A 20,760-nucleotide genomic window follows, 5' to 3' on the forward strand; every position below is an offset into this window, starting at 1 on the left:
GCTATGACCAGTAGGCCATGACCACAGCGGAGGGTGAGAAGACTGACTCACTCCAGAAAACCTATGTTTCCAAGATTAAAAATGGGTCTTTCTGGGGGCACCAAGGATTTTTAAGGCAGAGTAAACATTCTTGGACGATATTGTAACAGCGGACACATGTCACTAAACATGTCATTTATCCAAACCTAGAATGGACACCACCAAGAGTGAACTCTAATGTAAACTCTAGACTTTGAGTGATGATGATGTAGCAGAGTCAGTTCATTGGTTGCAACTAATGTACCATTCCGGTGGGGAGTGTTGATAACGGGCAGGCTATGAGGCTGAGCACGTGCAGGGGCAGAGCATATGCGGAATATCTGTACCTTCCTTTCAATTTTTCTGTGAACCTATAACTACTCTAAAAAAAAAAAAAGTCCTGAAAAAAAATTGGCCTTTTTGGAAAGATAGGCGTTTCTGTGTCTAGGGGAGAATAGGAAAGCAGGATCTCAGCTCAAGTGGGGCAGTGTACCAGAAGTCCTTGTGTTGTGTGCAAAATACGTAGCTTTCATCATCTCTCAAATCTCTCCTGGCTCACAAGGGCCTGACCTTATCTCGCTTATAAAAATGGTGAATTATTTACAGCAAAAACAGGGAAGTAAGAACAGGTTCTAAAATCACTGAGGCAAAGAAGCTATCCTCAGGTTTCTGCAGGGGTCTTCTGGGTGTCTTGTGAGCTCGTGGACCGGAAGGCAGGAGGATGGTTGTGGGACTGCGGGGCCTCTGCCATCTGCAAGTGCAGCTTCAACATTAGGCACGCCTCGAAGCTAAGAAACCAGCCAGAAAAGACACCGTGGTTATTCAGGGCAGCATCCGGCTGCCCGCGACCAGAGTCTGAGTCAGCCTCCAGCACAGCTGGGGAGGAGGAGAAATTCGAGTCTCTGACCTCCATTCTGCACGTTGTCTGTTGCAGGAACCAAAAATCTGGAGCTCTTAAGTCATTCTTCAGGGGAAAGCAGATCTAATTAGCCTAGGGAGTTTCCTTAGTGTGAATTCATGGAATGTGTTACCTGGTCAAGGAATATTTATGTCTAGAAAGAACAAGAGAGCAAGTCTCCTACAGGAGTATCACACTAGTGGTGGAGCCTGAGGAAAGCAGGTGTTTAGCAACCAGTCCAGTGGTCCTCCTCAAAATCTCTTAGGACCCCTCTGGGGTGTGCTCAGGTAGGTGGCGGAAGCTTAGGGTCCTCACATGTCTTTTCTGAACGTGTGTCCCGTCCTGGGCAAGCATGTTACTTCCTAAATCTTTCTTTGCATCTTTCCTTGTGATGCTGTTTATGATTTCTCCTCTTTCGTTTCTGGTTTTGTCGGGGTCCTCTTTCTCTCTTCTTTTTGATCAGTGTGGCTAAAGGTTTATCAATTTTGTTGATCTTTTCAAAGAAGTGGCTCCTGTTTTCATTGACCTGTTCTTTTTCTTTTTTTTTTTCCAGTTTCTATTTCATTTGTTTCTGCTCTAATATTTATTATTTGTTTTCTTCTATTGGTTTTGGTTTCATTCTTTTTCTCTATTAGATGGAAGGTCAGGTTGTTGGAGATTTTTCTTGCTTCTTAAAGTAGGCCTGTATTGCTATAAACATCCCTCTTTTTTTAAAAAAAATGTTTATTTAAAATAGTTAACATACAGCGTGATATTCGTTTTAGGTGTACAATATAGTAACTCAATACTTCCGTACAACACAAGGTGCTCATCACAATAAGTGCACTCCTGAAATATAAGCTGTCCCCCGACCCACCTCCCTCTGGTAACCATCAGCAAACTAGCAAAGGGGGAAAAAAGAGAGAGAGCCAAACCAAGAAATAGATTCTTAACTACAGAGTAAAATTCCCTCTTAGAACCTCTTTTGCTGCATCTCAAAGATTTTGGACCAGTATTTTCATTTTCATTTGTCTCCATGTATTTTTTTTTAAGATTTTATTTATTCATGACACACATACACACATGCACACAGAAGCAGAGACACAGGCAGAGGGAGAAGCAGGCTGCAAGTAGGGAGCCCGATGTGGAACTCGATTCCGGGACTCTAGGATCAAGCCCTGAGCCAAAGGCAGACGCTCAACCACTGAGCCGCCGAGGTGTCCCTCCATGTATTTTTTTTATTTCCTCTTTGATTTCTTGGTTGACCCATTCATTGTTTAGTAGCTTGTTATTTAACCTCCATGTATGTATTTTCTTTCCAGATTTTGCTTGTGCTTGTTTTCTAGTTTCATGGTGGTGTAGTTGGAAAGGATGCATGACTTTTCATGTTTTGAATTTGTTGGGACTTGTTTTGTGGACCAGCATGTGATCTCTTCTGGAGAATGTTCCACATGCAGTTGAAAAGAATGTGTATTCCACTGTTTTAGGATGTGATGTTCTGAATCTCTCTCTTAGCTCCATCTAGTCCAATGCATCATTCAAAGCCACTGATTCCTTGTTGATTTTCTGTTTGGAAGATCTATCCATCGATGTAAATGGGGTGTTAAAGTTCCTTACTATTATTGTATTACTATTAATGACCTTTTTTAGGTTTATTATCAGCAGCTTTATGTCTTTGGATGCTTTCATGTTGGGTGTATAAATATTTACAATTGTTACATCTTATTGTTGGATTGTTCCCTTTATGTGGTGTCCTTGTTTCTTGTTACAGTCTTTGTTTTAAAGTCTATTTTGTCTGATAGAAGTATTGCTAACCTGGCTTTCTTTTCATTTCCATTTGCTTGATAAATGTTTTCCAAACCTTTTACTTTCAAACTGTAGGTATGTTTAGGTCTGAATTGAGTCTCTTATAGGCAGCATATAGATAGGCCTTTTAAAAAGTAAGTTACTTCTATTTATTTAAGTAGTTTCTACACTCAACATGGGGTTCAATCTCGCTTTTTTAATCCATTCTATGACCCTATATAGGCCTTTTGATTGGAGCATTTAGTTCATTTACATTCAAAGTAATTATTGTATGTATGTATTGCCATTTTGTTACTTGTTTATGATAGTTTTTGTGGTTCTTCTGTTCTTTTCTTTTACTCTCTTCTCTCATGGTTTGTTGGCTTTCTCTAGTGATATAGTTGGATTCCTTTCTCTTTTTTGCATATCTATTACTGGTTTTTGATTTGTTGTTACCATTAGGTTGGTATATGACATCGGTGCATATAGCAGGCTATATTATCTTGGTGTTCACTAAAGTTTGAGCCAATTCCAAAAACACTAATTTTTCCCCCTCTTCCCCCCCCCCCACATAGGAGGATATGGTGTCATACTTTGCATACTTTTATTTTGTGAATCCCTTGGTTGATTTTTGTAGATATACTTAATTTTATGGCTTCTGTGCTTCCTACTTTTCTTACTCCTGCTTATGGTGTTTCTTTTCATTCAGAGTCCCCTTTAACATTTCTTGTAAGGCTGGTTTTTAGAATTCCTTTAAATTTTGTCTGGGAAACTCCTTCTCCAGTTCTGAATGATAGCCTTGACAGAATACTCTTCGTTGCAGTTTTTTTCTTTCAGCACTTTGATGATATGTCTCCCTTCTGGTCTGTTTTCTGCTGAAAAACCAACTGATTGCCTCATGCAGTTTCCTTTACATGTAACTGTTTTTCTTTTGCTGCTTTATCACTACTTTTTGCCATTTTATTTTTTCTTAAATTTATTTATTCATAGAGACACAGCTAGAGAGAGAGAGAGGCAGAGACACAGGCCGAGGGAGAAGCAGGCTCTATGCAGGAAGCCCGACGTGGGACTCAATCCCGGGTCTCCAGGATCATGCCCTGGGCTGCAGGCGGCGCTAATGTGTCTTGATGTATACCTCCTTGGGTTGATTGGGGTGGGGGGGTGCTCTCTGTGCCTCCTGGATCTGAATTTATGTTTTGTTCCCCAGATTTGGGAAGTTTTCAGCTATTATTTCTTCAAATAAAATTTTCTCCCTCTTTTTCTCTCTTTTCCTTTTTGGATCTCTATAATGTGAAAGTTATGATTGATGGTATGGCTGAGTTCCCTTAACCTATTTTCATTCTTTATTATTTTTTTCTCTCTCCTGTTCGTTCAACTTGATTGCTTTCCCATACTCTGTGCTCCAGGTCACTAATCTGTTCTGCTTCCTCTAGTCTACTATTTATTCCCTCTAATGTTTTTTTTTTTTTTTAATTTCAGTTATTGAGTTCTTCATCTCTAAAAGGTTATTTTTTTTATGTTTTCTATCTTTTCATTGAGGACCTCACTGAGATCCTCCACTCTTTTCTCAAGTCCTGTGAGAATCTTTATGGCCATTTCTCTTAATTCTCTATCAGATATGTTATTTATCTCCATTTCATTTAACTCTCTTGTTGTGATTTCGTCTTATTCTTTCATTTGGGACATATTCCTCTGTCTCCTCGTTTTGTGTAACTTTCTGTGTCTGTTTCTGTGTGTTAGGAAAGTCAGCTAGATCTCTTGCTCTTAAAAGTCATGGGCCTTTGAAGAAGAGGTCCTGTAATGCCCTGTACTGCAATATCACCTCTTTGCCAGAATCTGGTGCTTTAGGGGTGTGTGTGTGTTGTGTGGGCCCTACAGTTGTGGCTGAGTCATATTTTCCTTCAGTCCAGTCATCTGCAATGGCTTTCTTTGTCTGTTGTGGGCAGGGCTTGGTTCCTGTGTTGTTAGTGAGCTAGTCTGGCACTGCTCTGGGCTTGAGTCGTAGGACTGCAGGGCACTCTCCCTCTGTTGTCCCCTGAGAAGCTTTCCTTGGGGAGTGAGGTCTGTAGTCAGACCAGGTGTCTTGCTCAGCCCACTACTGGGCAAACTGGTATGTGTGTTTTTCTTACTTCTCTCTGGGGCAGAAGTCACTTTATTTTTTTTTAATAATACATTTATTTTTTATTGGTGTTCAATTTGCCAACAAACAGAATAACACCCAGTGCTCATCCGTCAAGTGCCCCCCTCAGTGCCCGTCACCCATTCACCCCCACCCCCCGCCCTCCTCCCCTTCCACCACCCCTAGTTCATTTCCCAGAGTTAGGAGTCTTCATGTTCTGTCTCCCTTTCTGATATTTCCTACCCATTTCTTCTCCCTTCCCTTCTATTTCCTTTCACTATTATTTATATTCCCCAAATGAATGAGACCATATAATGTTTGTCCTTCTCCAATTGCAGAAGTCACTTTAGAATGGACTGACCCCCATTGGGCCTGCTTGCACACTGCCAGCCTTCTGGTGCTGTTTGGATGGACTCCTGTCAAGGCCATGTTTGATGGGGTGGATCTGCAGGAGAATGAGGGAGCGAGGGGGGTGCAATGCCAGCAAGGTCCCACCTGGTCTGCTGCAGGAGGGAACCTATAGCCACCTGGGAAAATCCCTGCTAAGGCTGGGCTGGAGGGGGCAGTCTGCAGAAGGGGGGTGCAGGGTGCACCATTAGCCAGCTAGGTGAGAGTGTTCACACTGTGCTGGTTATCACAGTTGTCCTTGCATCTAAGCTAGAGCGCAGGAGAGGGAAAGGATGTCCACCAACTCTTTTGCTCTTGCTAAAGTCTCCCAAATATCCCTACCCCTCCAGCATATGCTCTGAGATTAGTGAACAAATCTCCTCCCCTTTATGCCAGGCATTTTTCAAACTACTGCTTCTATGCTATATATCCATGGGGCTGTTTGTTACACTGTCTCTTTAAGGACAGGGACTCAGTTTTCTATAACCTTCCAATTCTCCCACTGATTTTTTAAAGTTCCAGATGTTAGGCCACACTGATTGTAGGAATGCACAGATTTGGAACCCCTGGGTGTCTCAGTGGTTGAGAGTCTTTGGCTCAGGGCATGGTCCTGGGGTCCTGGGATGCAGTCCCGCATGGGGCTCCTTGCTTAGCAGGAATCCCTGCTGCTCAGCAAGGAGCCTGCTTCTCTCTCTGTGTCTCTCATTAATAAATAAAGCTTAAAAAAAAAAAAAAAGAATGCACAAAGTTAGGTCTTATGGGTTTTGAAGCCAAATGTTATGGGGGTTTGTCTTCCCAATGCAGATTGCTTGTGCCTGGACCTCCCGGTCTGGGGTCTGCTCCTCTTCCCTCCCCACACCAGTGGGTCCCTCCCTCCTACAGTCTCATGGGTCAGTTTAGTTCCCAATCACGTCATTGCTCTCCCTACCATTTTTCACTGTGGCCTCTTCTCTACATTTAGCTGTGGAGAGTCTGTTCTGCCGGTCTTCGAGTTATTTTCTGGGTTATTTATACTGACGTGGGTGTTATATATGTGTATCTGTGGGAGGAGGTGAGTCTAGGATCCTCCTACTCGGCCATCTTCCCCAGAAGCCCCGTGATCGCTTTCCTACCATTTTTAAGTTGTCCTTTTTTTGATTCAGCATCTGCTTGGTTGTTATAAACTTTTGACTTTTTTCAGGAGTCCAGGCAAAGTTGGTTCTAATAGTTGCTGTTTGTTCTTTAATGTTTCTAGGGAAGGACAGGAATTTGGAGCTGCTAACTCTGCCATTTTGCTGATATCACCAATGCTAGTGGGATGCCTCATTTCTTTGTGTATGTCTCAGTTCCCCTCTCTGTACAAGGAAATGATACAGGTAAGGGTCCTTTTGAGATAGGTGATCAATGAAATAAGAAAGCCTATTTCAGAAGTGTATTGGGTTTTGTGTCCATCTTGGTCATAAAGGTGAATAACCCCTCTTCAGAAGGATCTATAGGCATATTAGTCTTTTTCTTTATGATAAATATTTTTTGGGTCCTCTGCAGATAAGTTATGAAGACATTCTCTTATGTTTTATTCATAGAGTTTTACTGTTTAAGCTTTAAATTGAGATCCATACAAAATTAATATTTGTGTTTGTGTGATGTAGGTATCAAGACTCACTCCTCCCTTCATTTATTCAGTTGTTCTAGTACCATTTGTTGAAAAGACTTTTCTTTTCCCATTACATAGCTCTGACACCTTGTCAAAAACTAACTGTAAATGAATGGGCCACTATCTGGACTCCATATCCTGTAACATTTATCTATTTATCTACCCTTATGCTAACATTATGCTGTCTTTTGGCAAGTCTTAGAATCAGCTTTATAGCAAGTTTTGAAATCAGGTAGCATGGACCATTCAACTTTGTTCAAAATGGCTTTTTGGCTCTTTTTTAAAAGATGTATATTTTTTTATTGGAGTTCGATTTGCCAACATATAGTATAACACCCAGTGCTCATCCTGTCAAGTGCCCCCCTCAGTGCCCGTCACCCAGTCACCCCATCTCCCCACCCACCTCCCCTTCCACTACCCCTTGTTTGTTTCCCAGAGTTAGAAGTCATTCGTATTTTGTCACCTTCTTTGATTTTTCTGACTCATTTTTCCTCCCTTCCCCTATGCATTTCACTATTTTTTATATTCCTTGTATAGTGAAACCATATAATGATTATCCTTCTCCGACTGAACTTACTTCGCTCAGCATAATACCCTCCAATTTAAAATTGTTTTGGCTCTTTCTTAGCCCTTTGTTTTACCATGTAAATCTTAAAATCAACTTATCAAAATGCCTCTGCTGTTTGGTGATTGCACTGAATCTACAGATTTAGTTGGGAGAGTCAACATCATAATAGCATTGTGTGTTCCAGTTCATGAACATTGTATATCTCTTCATTTAGGTCATTAATTTTTTTCATGGTGTTTTGTAGTTTTCAGCACAGAGGTCTTCTATGTCTTTTGTTAAATTTATTAAGTTTTAAGTGCCTAGGTCTTTTAATACTACTGTGAATAGAATTTAATTTTTTTGCATCTTCCAATCATTGCTAGTATATAGTCATACATATTTTTCTGTATATTGGCCTGTGTCCTGTGACTTTGTTAAATAGTAGTTGTCCAGGAGTCATTCTTTAATATTTCTTAGGTTGTTCTGTGTAAACAATGATGTTTTCTGCAAAATGTTTTTAGTTTTAATTGTTCCTTTCCAATCTTTATGCTTTTTCCCCCTTACCTTATTTCACCATTTAGAGCTAATATTGAATAGAATGGTGCGGGTGGATATCTTTGCTTTTTTACCAGTATTGAGGTGGGTGGTATTCAGTATTTCACCATCTGATATTATGCAGGCTGTATGTTTGTATATGGATTCTTTTGTTAGATTGAAGAAGTTACTTTCTATTCCTAGGTTTGTTTGTTTGTTTGTTTGTTTTTTTTTGGAGAATTTCTAATCCCAGATGAGAGAGGCATTTTGATTTTTCTTTGATTATTAAAATCATAATGCTTTTATCCTTTTTTCCTATTAATGTAGTGAATTATATTGACTTCTGAATCTTGAACCAACCTCGCATCTTTGGAATAAATCCACTGATCCTGATGTATTGTCTTGGTTTTTGTTTTGTTTCATGTAGTGCTGGATTTGATTTGGTAACATTTTCTTAATGACTTTGCATCTATATTCATGAAGGATATAGATATTTAACCTTATTTTCTTACCTTTGTTAGGTTTTGGCATTATGATTTTACTGGCCTCTTAAAGTGTGATATGAAGTGATGGGGGAACAGGGTTAGCTGAAGACAACGCACAAGCCTGGGGCAGCACATTGACAAGTCCTTGAAACAGGCAGAGTCTACAGACTCAACTGCCTCAATGTTAATACTTTGCTAAGGGCAAAAGGCAATCTAAACTTTTAGAAATTTGCTTTATTTCTACCCTGCAAGATACATGTTGGCAATCATCCCCAAGCACGTGGCTCACCGATACACACCTGAAGAGTCTCATGACTCAGGTTTTATAGACGGAAATAAATGAAATAAATGACCTTTCCCCAACAATAGCTAGCCCTTTCAAGGTTCTGGAAACCAAACCTTGCTTCCAAAATTCCTTAGAGTATGCTATCCCCCTGTGAGTATGGAATCAGCCATCCCTCACAGGCCCAGGAGAGCAGCTCTTCCTATCCACTGGTCCTGTCTCCGGGCCTTAATAAAACCACCATTTTGTACCAAAGACATCTCAAGAATTCTTGGTTGTCAGTTCTGGACCTTACCCCACCAAACCTCACCTACATTCCAAAACTTCATCAAGAAGTGCTTCCTCTTTATCTTCTGAGTTTGTATAAAATTAGTATCAGTATCCTTAAATGTTGGATGAATTTATGGGATTGAATTCATTTATTTGGTTGATTGATGAACTCACCACTGAAACCATCTGGTTTGGAAGGTTTCTTTGAGGGAAATTTTTTTATCAAAAATTCAATTTACCTAACAGGTATTGAGCTACTCAGAAATTGCATTTTATTCTTATATCTGTTTTGGTAAATTGTTTCAAGACTTTGTCCATTCCATGTAAGGTATCAAATTACTGTTATAAGTTTTCCATATACTCCCTTATTCTTTTAACGCCTATAGGACCTGTAGTGACATTCCTTCTTTCACTCCCCAAAATGATGCTCCCTCTCATTTTGACATTGAAATTTGTTTTCTTTTTTAAACAAGTTTTGCTAGGAATTAATTTTATTAACCTTTTCAAAGAACAAAATTTTGGTTTTGTTATCTCTATTGTTTCATTGATTTGTTTTTTTTTAAAGATTTTATTTATTCATGAGAGACACAAAGAGAAAGAGAGAGGCAGAGAGACAGACAGAGGAAGAAGCAGGCTCCATGCAGGGAGCCAGACGTGGGACTCAATCCCGGCTCTCCAGGATCACACCCTGGGCTGAAGGCAGGTGCCAAACCAATGAGCCACCTGGGCTGCCCTGATTTCTGTTCTTAAAATATCTGCTGCACTTACTTTGGGTTTGCTTTTTCTTTTTGTGTCTTTCCCATGTGGAAACTTACTTGGTTTTAAACCTCTTTTCTCACATGAGCATATAAAAGTATATATTTATCTGTTGACTGCTTTAGTTACATCCCATAAATTTCAAAGATATATTTTCTCAATCATTCAGGTCAAAGTATTTTCTAACTTCTGTTGTGATGTCTTTTTGATCCAAAAGCTATTTCTTGTTTAATGTCCAAATGTTTGGGGGATTTTCTAACTTTACTTTTTTCTTTTGATTTCTAATTTAATTATTTGCATCCAGAGAACATATTTTATTTCAATTCTTTGAATTTATTGAGACTTGTTTAATGGCACAGGATATGATCTATTGCAGCAAATGTTCTATGTACATTTGAAAAGAATGTATATCCTGTGGTAGTTAGGTGTAGTGTTCTGATTAGCATTAGGTTAAGGCAATGAGTAGTGTTGTTCAGATTGTCTAAAATTTTACTGATTTCTTATTTAATTGTTCTATCAACTAGTGAGAAGGTGCTACCTTTAGCATGTAATGTCACAAGATTTCTCTCCATCGCCCCACCCTAAATTAAGTCTTTCCTCTCTGGCAACAAAACTGCTAGACTGGAAGACTGCCATTCTTGCAGACTGAGCTGCATGGGGGGTTAGGGGTAGTGTAGACCTGTGCTGTTCTTACCTGAATCTTTAGTAGGTTCTTATTTTTTTTTAAATAAATTAATTTTTATTGGTGTTCAATTTACCAACATACAGAAAAACACCCAGTGCTCATCCTGTCAAGTGTCCCCCTCAGTGCACGTCACCCACTCACCCCCACCCCCCGCCCTCCTCCCCTTCCACCACCCCTAGTTCATTTCCCAGAGTTAGGAGTCTTTATGTTCTGTCTCCCTTCCTGATATTTCCCACACATTTCTTCTCCCTTCCTTTATATTCCCTTTCACTATTATTTATATTCCCCAAATGAATGAGAACATACAATGTTTGTCCTTCTCTGATTGACTTACTTCACTCAGCATAATACCCTCCAGTTCCATCCACGTTGAAGCAAATGGTGGGTATTTGTCGTAGGTTTTTAAAGTATTGGCCATCTCTGAGATTTCTAGGCCCTAAAATGGGTGAGTTTTTTTTTTTTTTTTTTACAATTTTGTCTAGTTATATCTATCTATCTATATCTATCTATCTATCTATCTATCTATCTATCATCTATCTACCTACTTACCTATCTATTAGTGGAGGAGAATTGCTGGCCTCTTCTTTCTGTCATAATTAGAAGCTGATATTATGGTTATATTTTAATATGATGCCTTTAACCTCTATTAAAAATATTATTGAAAAAAAACATTTCCCTAAAACCTCTGTCGGAGGTTTTTAAACTTGTTAATGTTGTTTGTCCAGAATAAGTGGATAAACTCCCTTTTGAATGTAGTATAGAAGCTCCTACACCCTTTAAGACTTATTTGGTTCCTGTGTAATATTCACCAGTTGAATCACAAAAAGTTATACCTTTATTTGCTAGAAATGAATATTATAAATCGAAAATTTTATTTTTAAAAACTCATTTCATACCAGAAAATACCAAGATATTCACAAATGTTCTTCCAAATCATAGAAGTATTTGCTTTTACAAATATTAAGTGTGTAGAATTTCATTCAATAAATACTTATTGAGAGATTACCACGTGCCAGAACTGTGTCAGGTACCAGGAATAAAAACAAATGTACTTATGAGGCATAGCTCCTGCCTTCATCTCAGAGCTAACAGTCCAGTTGGTGAGAGAGATGATTATGCAGGCAATTATAATCAAGTGTGATATGGGCTATGGCAGAGGAAGTACAAGTGTTATGATTGTGTTCAGTGCCTGTGTTTGCTCCCACAATTTTTTTCTAGTCTTTTCAATCTTTGAGGCTTTAGAAATAAAATATCATTAAAGCCTAGACTAAAGATATGTCTCCTATGGTAAGTTTCTGAATGGTCAGTACTTGGGGAGGGATAGTTACTTTGGGAAAGATTTCTCCTATTCTAAGTCTTGAATGTACATTAGATCACTTGGGAAACTTAAAAAAACAAAAACAAAAACAAAAAACAACAACAACAAAAACCTTTGCCTGGCTCCACTTCTAAAGATTCTATCTTAATTGGCCTGGAGAAGCCCAAGAACCAATTTTTTAAAGTACTTGATGATTTTAGCATGCAGCCATGGTTAAGAACTATTACAGTCTTTGTTTCCAGTTTCCTCAATTTTTGACAACTATAATAAAAGAAGCCTCCTTCAATGGTTTTAGTTAAGTTTTCTGGGAAATTCTTCTTCATAATGGCTTCTTTCTACTGCTCTGGTGTCTAGTAGAATGTGCCCTTATTGCCAATAATGCAGGATTCTACAGAACATGGGACACTCGTTCCTCTCTCTCTCCCTCTCACTCATCCCCAAGTGAGATGGAGAAATTCATCTGATTAGTTAGCAACTGACATCCACTGAGCCACTTTCTGCATAGCGGTACATGTAGTTACTTTGCTCTACCCGTATCTTTTGCTTCTATCCCACAGTGATAATAAAAATAGCTAAATGGTACTTGTTGAATGCTTATCATATGCCAGCTGCTGTTCACAAGCCCTTTACATGAATGAATTCATTACATCCTCATACCAACTCTATGATATACATTCTATTGTTATACCACTTTAGATTTGAGGAAGCTCAAGCTTAATGAGATCAAGTAACTTGTTTGAGGACACACTGGGGTTTCAATCCAGAGCATCTGGCTCCAGAGCATATTCTCCTAACCTCCAGGCTACTCCAATGTGAAGAGGCTAGCTTGGCCTTAGTTCCACCAAGCGGTAAGCACAGTTGGAGGCCATTTCTAGATCACTCTTGCCAGCTAGCATTCTCCATTCTACTGGTAACTGGGCCTTTAATTCTCTGCATAGCTTGCTGCAAAAGTGTACTCCAAGTAGGTGCAACTCTACTCCCAGGTAGGTACTAGGGTCCAGAATTGAGGACGGGGATGAGAGTTCTCTTGAATCAACGTATACTCAGCCTTTAAATTGTCTCGGGTTCTGCACCTAAAGATTTGGAATTTTGCACTTAATGGTTTCTCATCCCAAAGAGATCCTTTACTCACACTACACACTTCTTACTTGGATTTTACCTTGCCTGCTCTTAAGCATGTTGAGAAGAGGCAATGCCTTTGTTAAGTGGCACAAAGGTTCACTATATATGATTATGCATCCATGAAAAAAAATTTTTCTACTTTAAAAATCAGCTCATTGTGATTGTGTATTGCTATTGATTATTTGACTATTCCCAACCAACTACATAGCTTCAGTTGCCATGACTGCATGCTTTAAACATGAGTTTTGCTCATCACTTTTATTTTTAAGAGCAATGGTTATTAAAGTTTAGGTGTTTTAACTAAAGCCATTATAAGTAGAAGTTTGCTAGTAACAGAAAATTTTCCCCTCCTGGTAAACTTCAGTTAGCTAATGAGATTTCTGTATTACTTTGTATTTTCCTTTTTGTCTAAAAACAAATCTTAGTTTTTGAAGACTGCATAAAGATTGTTTTAGAAAATATTGTTTCATTATATGTTCTTTATTAAAAGCTGCTTTAAACACTTTATGAAAGTAGGTATTGATTTCAACTTTAGTTCATTGCTATATAGCAGGGATGGGCAAAGTACAGCTCAAGGGCCAAATCTGGCTGCTGTCAGTTCTTGTAAAGTTTTATTGGAATACAACCATGTGCCTTCTATATGTTACCTATTGCTGTTTTCACCTTATAATGGCAGAGTTGAGTAATTGCAACAGAAACTAACCCACAAAACCTAAAATAGTTACTATCTGGCTCTTTACAAAATAAGTCTGCTGTTGCCTGCTATAGTATAGCACCTTCACTCCCCATAGCCCACCCTGCCACTATCTTCTATCCCATTGCCAAATTTGCTTCTTCTCATTCTGTCTTGTGTCCCCGATTTTTTATTTTACAAGTAACTTTTACCTCAATCAGGTTAGCATTTTTAAAGGAACAAAACTCAACTCCCTCGTTAATTGTGTAGTGCTTTTCTGTTTGTCAATGATTCTCAGGCGAAGAAAAGTTACCTTGATCACAGTTATCCTAATACAAGGTAAACCTTTCCAAAGTTGTATGATCAAGTATATTTTCAGCTCAGAAAATCTTTTGTTAAAACTATTTTATTTGTCTTGGTTTCTTCTTTAAGATTTCCTACTGCTTGTAGGATTGGTCATCCAGAGCTAACCACTTTGTCATTTTCATCTCTTTATCCTTCCCAAACCGTACTGGATGACTTAATTTCATTAGCAACATCACCTCTTTTATTCTCTGCTGTGAAATTTGTTCTTTAAACTGCATCCAAATGTGTTTCACTGGATTTTTAAATCTTTTTGCATTTTTTTTCACATTAACCAGCTTTCCTTTCTTTCCAGCCTGCATCTCTCTGTTGGCATCTGCTCTTATTATTCTCTGCTTCAGTTTCCTGAAGCCATTTCTTTTTGCCTCCTATTAAAATCACTAGCAGGTAGCTTCTGAAGATTTTCTTGTTTCCTATAGAAGGACATTTTCTAAGATAGGCTTTTATTCTGCTTTCAGAGTAACATGCATGGGGCTCAGGTAGATTTGTTGTTGATACTTTTGTTTTAGGGTTTGTTTGTTTCCTATTTACCAATCTTTAAATGAGGAGGGATCCTAATGTTTGTCAACACACAGGGTGGGCAGATTGCTCTCCAACAGCACCCTCTCCATAGGGGTGTTGCATAAATATTCTTAGATCTAAAGCTCAAGGGTAAGTTGATGTGCCATTATATGGATATACCACAGCTTATTTTTTTATTCCAATGTCAATGAATGTTTGGGTTTCTAGTTGAGAGGCTATAAAGAAAAGTACTGCTGTGAACATTCTTGTCATGCCTGTTGATGCATATACTCATGTATTTCTACTGAGTATATATTTAGGAGGTGAAATGCCAGGTCATGGAGTATGCATGCTTTTAAACTTAGCAGATAAGGTCAATGTACCATGAATATCAAGCCAAAACTATGTAAGATATATTCAGTAACATTTCTTTTTGTTTGATTAAGCCAGAATATCCTCGTAGTTAACAAAATATTGAAATGAAACATAAGAAAATTTTCTCTTGAAGTAGAGCATCTGGGAAACACCAAAGAGAATAAACTCCTTCATTTGATTATTATTACTGAAAATCATTTTAAATTATTGGAAGTTTATGGAAAATAAAGATCTTTCCTCATGAATTACACATTGACAAGTCCATAAGAGCTGTACATCTTGGAAGAAGCACAGATATAGGAATTCTTTATGATGATTTGTACAGCTTCTTTTAGGAAAGATAATCTGTAAAAAACAAACAAACAACAACACACACATAAAAACCCACAAATGTTTACGTCATCTTTTAAGAAATAATCATTATCAGAACAATACATTCAAAAACTTACTGTGATGCAATTATACAGAGCCTTGGTTCAAAAGGCAGACATCACCAGAAATATCCTAGTTCTGCCACTTATGAGCCCCATGATCCAAATGTTTCTTAACTCACAGGGTCTCAGTTTCCAAATTATAGCACTTATAAACTTTATATTAGCTGAATTATAACTGAAAACTTAATATGTGTACACTGTAAAAAAATTCAGACTACAAAAGGAAATGAACATGAGGAAAATATATCTATTTCCTCCCAGTCCCTAAGCCTACTGACAATACTTAACCAATTTCTTGATCTGTCCAGAAATATTTTATGTATATTGCAAGCATCATGGATGTATATATATGTTTGTATATATGCACACATATTTCTAGCTTTTAATTAAAGAGTATGACACATATGAGAAAATAACAGAAAACCAATGTGCAGCTTGGTGAATACGTGTTAAATATTCATCTGTCTAAATACTACCCAGGTGAAGAAGTCCTATAAGCTCCCTCTTACTCCTTTGCAATCACAATCCTCTCCCTATCCTCTAAAAATTATCACTATTCTGATTTTTTTATTTCTTTTATTCTGATTTTTTAAAAAAGATTTTATTTATTTATTCATGAGACACAGAGAGAAAGGCAGAGACACAGGAAGAGGGAGAAGCAGGCTCCATGCAGGGAGCCTGATGTGGGACTCGATCTCGGGTCTCCAGGATCACGCCCTGGGTTGAAGGCGGCACTAAACCGCTGAGCCACCCAGGCTGCCCAACTATTCTGATTTTTATTTGATTTTTACAGTATTCATTTCCTTGCTTTTCTTTTTTACCTCCTAAGTGCCACAGTTTAGTGCTGATTTTGAATTCCATATAAATAGACTCATACTATAGGTTTCTTTTTGGATTTGGCTTCTTTCCTTTTTTTTTTTTTTTTAAAGATTTTATTTATTTGTTTGAGAGAGAAAGAGAACACAGGGAGAGTGAGAGAGAGAAGGAGACTCCCTGCTAAGCAGAAAGCCTGATGCAGAGCTCAATTCCAGGACCCTGAGATCATGACCTGAGCTGAAGGCAGATGGTTAACCAGTTGAGCCACCCAGGCATCCCTGGATTTGGCTTCTTTCAATACTTACTATATTTGCAAGATTCATCCATGTTGTATTTAGTTCTGCTTCATTCATTTTAATTGCTACATAGTAGGAATTGACAAACTTCTGCAAAGGGCCTGATAGTAAGAATTTTAGGCTTTTTGGGTCAGTAAACAAAATCAAGGATATTATGTGGGTCCTCAACAAGAGAAAACAAATTTCCACAAAATTTTTATTGATGAAATTCAAAAGATAGTAATAATGATGACAGGTTTATTTTTTAATATAGGTCTACTAATGAGAAAAATGGAAGTTTTATTTAGGGGTAACATTTTGCTTAATTGAGGTTCAGATCATCAAAACTGATTACATATCACTAGTAGCTGACAAACATTTGCAATGAGACCTCCACCCACATTTCAGCTTTGAAAATGTCTGACATACAGACAGGTGCTGCCAATACTGATATCAACCCATGAACATTTGCTTTTAATTTTGCGTATTTATTGCTTGGGAGGCATTTACAGAACTCCATTAGATCCGTCTCTTGATACTTCCCTCCTAGCACGCCATTACGACACATAGTAATCACTTCCTGTCAAAGGTTAAGTGGACATTCCTCCATTGCACAGTAAAAGAGACTTCGGAATAGAAAAATTTCCTTTGCACTTGTTTCAGGTTCCAAAAAATGCTCCTGGAGGTGTAGTTTAACTCAGAAAACATATTCACTGCAGATATGTGTGGGAATTAAAATCTTGCTTCTTGTTTTAACTTTTGACAGCACAGCAAGTATATAAAGCAGCTGGCCATTACTTGTAATTCAGTGTTAGTGATTCTGAAATGACTTTACGGTAGTGCAAATTCTGCAATATAAGCTCTGTTTCGCCTTGTAATTTTATTTTATTTTTAAAAAATATTTTATTTATTTATTCATGAGAGACACAGAGAGAGAGAGAGAGAGAGAGAGGGGGGGGGGCACAGAGACACAGGCAGAGGGAGAAGCAGGCTTCATGCAGGGAGCCCAACGTGGGACTCGATCCCGGGTCTCCAGGATCACACCTTGGGTGGAAGGCAGTGCTAAACCTTTGGGCCACCGGGGCTACCCATCGCCTTGTAATTTTAGGTTGGATTCATTAAAAAATAGTATCAAGTCGACAGCAAAAGCTAATTTCCAAAGCCTTTCATTATTCCATAATAGTAGATAAGGGTAGTTTTCTTACTTAGAAAAATCTCAATCTTAGTTTGAGCTCAAAAACTCACACTGAAAGATTGCTAAGCCATCAAGTATCATTGAGGTAAGCAAATCAGGGTATACAGCTATGTCTGATCAAAAAAAAAAAAATCATGGAGCAATAAATTAACAATGGTTAAATCCACGAGACTGAGTGAAGATCACCATTGAAATAGCTGGTTAGGGACGCCTGGGTGGCTCAGTGGTTGAGCACCTGCCTTCGGCCCAGGGCATGATCCTGGAGTCCCAGGATCGAGTCCCCAATCGGGCTCCCTGCATGGAGCCTGCTTCTACCTCTGCCTGTGTCTCTGCGTCTCTTTCTCTCTCTGTGTCTCTCATGAATAAATAAGTAAAATCTTTAAAAAAAAAAAAAAAAAGGAAGGAAGGAAGGAAGGAAGGAAGGAAGAAAGAAAGAAAGAAAGAAAGAAAGAAAGAAAGAAAGAAAGAAAGAAAGAAAGAAAGAAATAGCTAGTTAAGTAACACATGTTAGATTCAAACATGTTTTGACTAGAAAAAAGTTTATCCACCAAAAGCTAATGCTGACATTCTGTGGGGAAATTTGCCCTTACATTCGGAGCTCCTCTCAATTGTAATCCATCATGCTTGCCTGTACTGATTTTAAGAGTCTTGGGATCCCTGGGTGGCGCAGCGAGTTGGCGCCTGCCTTTGGCCCAGGGCGCGATCCTGGAGACCCAGAATCGAATCCCACGTCGGGCTCCCGGTGCATGGAGCCTGCTTCTCCCTCTGCCTATGTCTCTGCCTCTCTCTCTCTCTCTCTCTCTCTCTCTCTCTCTGCATCTCTATGAATAAATAAATGAAATCTTTTAAAAAAAAAAAGAGTCTTGCTGGTTTCTGTTTCCCCTAGTGAATAAAGACCCTCTGCCCCCCTGGCAAACCTGAGCCCAAGCTTATTCCCAAACTTGGCCAACCCGAAGGCAAGAAAATGGCCAGTATCTCAGATCACTTAGGAAGGACTTTCCTCTCTGCTGTTATAATTCATCTAGTCCTTCTGATTTTCATAGCTCTCCAATGTCTTTGAAAATATGGTGTTTACTATATATCCATTATTTTCTCTAAATGTTGCAGCTACATACATCTTACCTAAAATCAGAAGATATGTCTATTTTGTTTTTATTTTTTCCCCTAACTTATGCATGTTTGTCTTCAAATTTTATTTTGTTTTATTAAATCTGCTGTTATTGTATTAGTTCTTTCCTTTTGCTTTTCTGTATCTAATTTACCATTTTTTATAATTTATTGAAAAGGATGCTTAGTTTTATTTTCATCTTTTCAAATCAATGCCTTTAACTACAAATTTCTAACTAAGTGCCACATTAACAGCATTCCACAAGTTTGATACATACATTTTGTCATTTTTCAGTTCAAAATATTTTCTAGTTCTGACACTTTCTTTGATGAATGTCTGTATTTCTTAATTTTTAAACATATTAGAATTATCTTGTTATTGATTTCAATCTCTCATAAATACTTGACTTTGATAATAGAAATTGACATAAGAGCAATCATGACCCACAACTCTTCTTCCCTCTTATAACATTCGTTTATATTCAGGCTATAACTCTGATCTATCATTTTGTCACCTAGTAAGCATGAGAATGGCAGTGCTAATTTTTAAAAACTTTTTATTTTGAAATTATTTGAATAAAAATATGTATGGGCTGATAGTAAGATTGCATTAAAGACATTTTCTATATTGTGATGGATTAGAAGTAAACAGTGTTATTCCAGTTTGGAGATATAAGAATTTAGAATCCCAGAATAGACCTATGCACTGGTGCTGAGGTAGAAACTTGGTGACAACTCTAAGAGGAGAAGTAAAGTTTTCTGATGTTTGGTGCCGTCTCCTATCTACCAGATAGTTATTGTTATGTACTGTGTGTCTAGATGGGGATGTGGTGGCCTATTTATTTATTTTGCTTTCTTTTTCAGGTCTTTCTGTATCAGGGTGGACAGATGTTTGATGGTGGCCCGCCCCCCCCGTTCCCCTGGGATCACGTACTGAACTGAAGGCAGATGCTTAACCAACTGAGCCACTCAGGCACCCCTAGATCCTAGAATTTCTATTTTCCTCAAATCTGCTATACCATTTTTATGATTTACAGTTATCCTGAAAATTTCAATACTGGTTTTTATCTCTTTAAACATAAGTGTCTAAGCTCCGGCTGCTTTAACAAAATATCATAACTGGGTAGCTTAAGCTTAATTTCTTCACAGTTCTGGAGGCTAAGAGTCCAAGATCAAAATGTCAGCATAGCTGGTTTCTGGGATGAACTCTCTTCTTGGTTTGTATATGGCTGCCTCCTTGCCATGTCCTCACATAGCAAGGAAAAAGAGAATAAGCTTTCTGGTGTCTCTTCTTCTAAATGCACCATTCCCGTCATGGGGGACCCATCCTCATGACCTCAACTATGCCTAATCTCCCACAGCACTTATCTCCAAATGTCATCATTTGTAGGTTAGAGCTTTAACATCTGAATTTTGGAGGGACACAAGTCTGTAGTCCTCCACTGCCACCCCCAAATTGGTGTCCTTCTCACCTACAAAATACACTCATTCCAGTCCAATAGCCCTCAAATTCTAGAGCATCAACTAAGTCTCATCTAAATATCCTCTAAATCAGGTATGGGTGAGTCAAGGTATGATTCATCTTGAGCCAAATTCCTCTCCAGCTATGAATCAGATGAGTTATGTACTTTTTTTTTTTTAAGATTTATTTATTTGAGAGAGAGAGAGAGAGAGAGAGAGAATCCCAAGCAGACTCCATGCTGAACCCAGAGCCTCACACGGGGCTTGATCCCAGGATCCTGAGATCATGACCTAAGCCAAAATTGAGAGTTAGATGCTTAACTGACTGAGCCACCAAGGTGCAAACCAAATGGAGGAGGCTTACCAGGGCCTCCACCTTGACTCCAGTCTTTGTCCCTCTAGTTTTACACAGCTGGTGAAAGCATCACTCAGCTTTTTAGCCACATTTTCTAGGATGTGCCTATTCCCTCAGGAAAAAAGAAGTGACTCCAAATGCCAGAACCAACTAACTCTCTGAATTTGTCTTCTCTTAGATATTTGCCCAGAAATTCCTATTAGCTCTCCACTGTCTTCAAGCTGATCAAACATATTTTTTTTTTTAAATTTTTTTTATTTATTTATGATAGGCACACAGTGAGAGAGAGAGAGGCAGAGACACAGGCAGAGGGAGAAGCAGGCTCCATGCACCGGGAGCCTGATGTGGGATTCGATCCCGGGTCTCCAGGATCGCGCCCTGGGCCA

General features: G+C 38.5%; 1 protein-coding gene and 1 long non-coding RNA gene across 5 annotated transcripts in view; one reads left to right on the plus strand and one right to left on the minus strand.

The window, feature by feature from the left end:
* CFAP91 (cilia and flagella associated protein 91) overlaps positions 1-20,760 on the minus strand; it is a 108,833-nt gene that overhangs the window by 175 nt on the left and 87,898 nt on the right. For 3 of the 4 annotated variants that reach the window (XM_041752853.1, XM_041752827.1, XM_041752860.1), the window contains one exon: positions 10,707-15,076. The exons of the other annotated variant lie outside the window; for it this stretch is intronic. The gene's annotated coding sequence lies outside the window, so the exon portion shown is untranslated. Of the gene's footprint in view, positions 1-10,706; positions 15,077-20,760 lie in introns of those variants that run through there. 4 annotated transcript variants of the gene reach the window in all.
* Positions 359-20,653, plus strand: LOC121489665. The gene is made up of 3 exons (XR_005987389.1): positions 359-1,203; positions 6,421-6,541; positions 19,423-20,653. It is a non-coding gene; the product is annotated as an uncharacterized LOC121489665 (long non-coding RNA).

Source organism: Vulpes lagopus, chromosome 1 (genome assembly GCF_018345385.1).
Source record: "Vulpes lagopus strain Blue_001 chromosome 1, ASM1834538v1, whole genome shotgun sequence".
In the NCBI taxonomy this organism is placed as follows: Eukaryota; Metazoa; Chordata; class Mammalia; order Carnivora; family Canidae; genus Vulpes; species Vulpes lagopus.